The sequence below is a fragment of the Equus asinus genome, chromosome X (assembly GCF_041296235.1).
Source record: "Equus asinus isolate D_3611 breed Donkey chromosome X, EquAss-T2T_v2, whole genome shotgun sequence".
In the NCBI taxonomy this organism is placed as follows: domain Eukaryota; kingdom Metazoa; phylum Chordata; class Mammalia; order Perissodactyla; family Equidae; genus Equus; species Equus asinus.
Window position 1 is genome coordinate 130,763,597 of NC_091820.1, and position 5,628 is coordinate 130,769,224.

Genomic DNA, 5,628 nt, shown 5'->3' on the forward strand with positions numbered 1-5,628 from the left:
CTGTGAATGGTGCTGCTATGAACATCTGTGTACAAGTATTTCTTTGAATACCTGCTTTTACTTCATTTCTGTATAGATCTAGGAGTGGAATTGCTGAGTCATATGCTAAGTCCATGTTTAACTTTTTAAGCAACTCATAAATTGCTTTAAAGCCCTTAAAAGTCAGCCAACGTATGAAGCTATGTAATACATCTAGTTTTCGATATTCATTGCTCAATTTTGTCAATACTTAAAAGCAAATTTAGAGCCCAATTTGATACTGTTGGCATCATAATGAAATGATTGAGACACATTACTAAGATTAAGTATGTTTTCTTAACTTCTCAATGAACCTGTAAAATTCAATTACTACGTCTGATGAAAAACAAATTCTCAATAACTTAGGAATATGGTCATTCCTAAACAAGTTAAAACACAACTGCATCGTCACTAAAAGCGTTTGAAAAAAAGAAGCTTAGTATTGCCTAAATTGAAAAAAGAAAACGGATAAACAACTGAAATAAGATATATAGCAATTGAAAAAGAAACAAAATTACTCTTGAAAGATGAAAAGGACAAAAACAAAAAAAAACTTTTAATATACTAGTAAAGCATAAAATACAGCACAACAGTCAATAAACATATGAAAATATATTCCACCTGATAACATCTGAAGGAAGACAAAATAATATAGAATTGTAATATCATTTTTCAGTTATTAAATTTCAGACATTGCTTTTTTAATGCTAATACCAAGCGTTGGACAATTTCGAACATAACTATTTCTCTGTCAAAAGTTATACAGATTTTTAAAGCTTTTGGTATATAACGTAATTTTTGCATTTATACTTAGGGTTTTCTTACATAAACTTTGACTACAAGGATGTTCATCAGAATATTATTTATAATATCATAATTTAGAAACCATCTAACTGTCAACAATTAAAGACAGTGTGTCCACCTAATGCAATGCCATGCTAGCATTTAAAAAAGTGGGTGGGGGGTTTTATTTTGGAGTAATGAAAATGTCCAAAATCTGATTCTATTAATGGTTGCTCAACTCTTTGAATGTACTAAAATGATTGAATTGTACTCTTTAAATGTATAAATTATATGGTAACTATTTCTATAAAACTGTTACCAAAAAAACCCCATAAAACTTCATATATACAAAAATTATAGTGTAAAAGTAAAGTTAATGATATCTAAAGAAAGTAAGTGAAAAAAAGCAGCTTATAAAATAGTATGCACTGCTCGCTTCAGCAGCACGTATACTAAAATAGGAATGATACAGAGAAGATTAGCATGGCCCCCGCACAAGGATGACATGAAAATTCGTGAAGTGTTCCATATTATTTACAACGAAAACCACAAGACTTTCCTGAAAGAAATTGATGACGACATAAAGAGTTGGAAAGGCATTCCATGCACATGCATTGGAAGAATAATCATAGTTAAAATGTCCATACTACCTAAAGCAATCTACAGATTCAACGCTATCCCAATCAGAATCCCAACAATATTCTTTACAGAAATAGAGCAAAGAATCCTAAAATTCATATGGGGCAACAAAAGACCCTGAATTGCTAAAGCAGTCCTGAGAAAAGAGAACAAAGCTGGAGGCGTCACAGTCTCTTACTTCAAAACATACTACAAACCTACAGTAATCAAAACAGCATGGTACTGGTACAAAAACAGGTGCACAGATCAATGGAACTGAATTGAAAGCCCAGACATAAAAGCACACATCTATGGACAGCTAATCTTCGACAAAGGAGCTGAGGGCCTACAATAGAGAAAAGAAAATCTCTTCAACAAATTGTGCTGGGAAAACTGGACAGCCACATGTCAAAGAATGAACATTGACCATTCTTTTTCACCATTCACAAAAATAAACTCGAATGGATCAAAGACCTAAAGCTAAGACCTGAAACCATAAGGCTTCCAGAAGAAAATACAGGCAGTACACTCTTTGACATCAGTATCAAAAGGATCTTTTCAGAAACCATGTTGTCTCAGACAAGGGAAACAATAGAAAGAATAAACAAATGGGACTTCATCAGACTAAAGAGCTTCTTCAAGGCAAAGGAAAACAGGATTGAAACAAAAGAACAACCCACTAATTGGGAAAAAATACTTGCAAGTCATATATTTGACAAAGGGTTAATTTCCATAATATATAAAGAACTCACGCAAATCAACAACAAAAAAATCAAACAACCCAATCAAAAAATGGGCAGGGGACATGAACAGACGTTTCTCCAAAGAAGGTATATGGATGGCCAAAAGGCACATGAAAAGATGCTCATCATCGCTGATCATCAGGGAAATGCAAATCAAAACTACACTAAGGTATCACCTTACACCCATTAGAATGGCAAAAATAACCACAACAAAAAGTAACAAATACTAGAGAGGTTGTGGAGAAAAAGTAACCCTCATACACTGCTGGTGGGAATGCAAAGTGGTGCAGCCACTATGGAAAACGGTATGGAGAGTTCTCAAAAAATTAAAAATAGAAATACCATATGACCCAGCCATCCCACTACTGGGTATGTATCCAAAGAACTTGAAGTCAGCAATTCCAAAACCCCATGCAACCCTATGTTCATTGCAGCGTTATTTAAAATAGCCAAGATGTGGAAGCAACCTAAGTGCCCATCAACTGATGATTGGGTAAAGAAGATATGGTATATATATACACACACAATGGAATACTACTCAGCCATAAAAAGGATAAAATCGTCCCATTCACAACAACATGGATGGACCTTGAGGGTATTATGTTAAGGGAGATAAGCCAGATAGAGAAAGAAAATCTCTGTATGACTCCACTCATATGTGGAACATAAACATGTAGGCAAAGAGAACAGATTAGTGACTACCAGGGGAAAGGGGGGGTGGGAGGTAGGCACAAAGGATGAAGTGATGTGCCTACAACACGACTGACAAACAACAATGAACAACTGAAATTTCACAAGGTTGTAAACTATCATAATCTCAATAAAAAGTTAAAAAAACCTGTATGCACAATATAATGTACTCCTTTTTATAACATATATAGGAAAAAACATAAATCATAAAAAATAGAGGTCTTGCAATTTTAATCAAGAAGAGAAAATGAACACAACCCAATTTTAATTAGAAAAAATAAAACCTTAATAAAGAAGATGTTTTTAAATTATAAGAAAATACTATTGATAATTGTATAGTAATAAATATAAGTTTCAATTGCAAGGACAATTTTTTACAAAAGATACAAATTAATCTGATGTAAAACACTTGAGCAAGACAGTGACAAGGCAAAATACTGAAAAAGTTAAAATATTACCTCAAATATAGCCCTAGGTTAATATTGTTTTATCAAACATTTATTTAAAATTTCAAGATATAGATAATTATTATACTATGTTAACTGTTCCATCACATAAAAAGAACTAAAATTCATATTTTACAAAGCAAGTTTAAGCCTAAAACCACGACCTTATAAAAATAGTAGAAATTTACATAGATTAATCATACATATACTGATTAAAAAAATTTTAATACAATCTCAGCAAACCAAATCCATTTGTGTATTTAAAGATGTTATTCTATGACGAGTAAATTTCTATCCCATCAATAAATGACTTAATGTTACTAATTTTATTAATATATTAACATAATCATATTTTATTATCTATAAGTAGGGAGAATGAGAAAAAAAGGTTTAATTTCCTCAGGAGAATTCTAAAAGATATTTCATTTAGTATCTGTACCCACTATAATAATCCTGAGCCCTTACTATACGTCAATCACTGTAGCAGACATTTTACATTTGTTATCTCATTTAATACTCACAATAACCCTATAAGATAGACACTATCAACAACTTTGTTTCAAATGAAGATGCAGTTTCAGAAGATTGAGTAGCTTACAGAAAATCAGTCAACTAGTAAATACAGAATTACTCTAAAGGCCGTACTCTTAGCCATAACGCAAGACTATCTTTCTGTCAATGATAAAATATATTTTTCTTAATTCAAAAGCCGATATTCTTTCCATTGAAATAAAAGACAACAAATGATGTCCACTATCATAACTATTGTCTAATATTAGTCTGAATGACTTACCTAAGCTATAAGAAGAAAGAGATTTAACTTTAGGAAAATTGGTGATAAAATAATGATTATTTTAAGGTGATATGATTACCTAACTAAAAAATGCAAGAGAAGCAACTACAAAATATTACAAGTATAAGCAAAGGAAGATGGATAGTTATAAACTCAAAACACAAAATCAGTAATTTCCTTATAAATGAGAAAATATAGTTGAAATAGATCTTATTCAAAATGGCAATAAAATAGTAAAATAAAATTAATACAAAAATAGTATCTTAAGAAATCTAAAAAATTTTATTGACAGACTTAAAAGCACTTCCAGAATTCCATCTTACTCACTGGAACCACTTGAACCTATATAGATATCAATTTCTCCAAAAGTAACCAGTACATCTTTATTATTTTTAAGACATCACAAGGTATTCTGAATTTCACCTAAAATTAGATGAATTTTTAAAAGTTATTAAAACCAAGAGGAAAAATCTTGGACAAGTGATTACTAAAGCATATAAATAAGCAAATGAACAGTGGATGTATTGACAGAAGCCTAGAGACACACAGCCATGGACTCGAATGTAATGTCCAGAGAGTCGAGAATATTCATGACTGTATTACATGATGAGGTTATTTCAAATAATTATGAAATTTTAAAAAGCCAATATCTGCTTGCAAAACACCATTGATAATTATTTATGTTTTGAAAACCACACATCAAAATAAATCACAGATGAACTAAATAATTAAAAGCAAAAAAGAAACTATTAAAAGTTCATATTGAAAGTATTGGAAAATTTAAAGAAATGATATAATAACACCATGGGACTATCATGCAGATAACAAAATTATATTTCTGTGACAATATTTATTGATTTGGGAAACTGTTTGATATGTGAAGTGAGATCAAATAGAATTGAATTTCATAAAATATGATCTCAGGTATGTCAAAATTCAACAGTCATTTACTTCTATCTAATAGAATTATGAGACCTTTTTATTTTAATTTTATTTTCAAATTTTCTACGAGTGTACATTATTTTTATTTTGACTTTGAAACTACACTTTATTGAAGTATAATATGGATAGTGTAAAATGCAACCATTTTAAGTGTTCAATTTGATTAGTATTGCTAAATGTATACATACTTATGATGGTAAAAAAAGAAATAGAATATTGTCTTTACTCCATAAAGCTACCTCATGCTCATTTTCAGTAAATTCTTCACAGACCTGGACCCAGGAAAATACGGATAGGCTTTATCTTACTAGATTTTTACCTTTCTAATATTTCATATAAAGTAAATCATACAAAATTTATTTTTCATTCCTCCTTTTTTTAGCATGTTTTTGAGATGCATCCATGTTTTCTGTATTAGTAGTTCATTCTTTTTTTTTAGTAGTACTTTATTTTCAGTAGTATTTTGTCGTAGATTACTTTCCTAAGGCTGCTGTAACAAATTACCACAAATTGGGTGTCTTAAAATAACTGAATTTTATTGTCTCATAATTCTGGAGGCTAAAAGTCCAAAATCACTCACTGTATTTGCAGAGCC

The 5,628-nt window shown here is 30.6% G+C and overlaps 1 non-coding gene across 1 annotated transcript; it reads left to right on the forward strand.

Annotated features, from left to right (window-relative positions):
• Nucleotides 1-1,229: 1,229 nt before the first annotated feature.
• On the forward strand, nt 1,230-1,336 carry LOC123282751 (U6 spliceosomal RNA). The gene has a single exon (XR_006522992.1). It is a non-coding gene; the product is annotated as a U6 spliceosomal RNA (small nuclear RNA).
• The last annotated feature ends 4,292 nt before the right edge of the window (nt 1,337-5,628 follow it).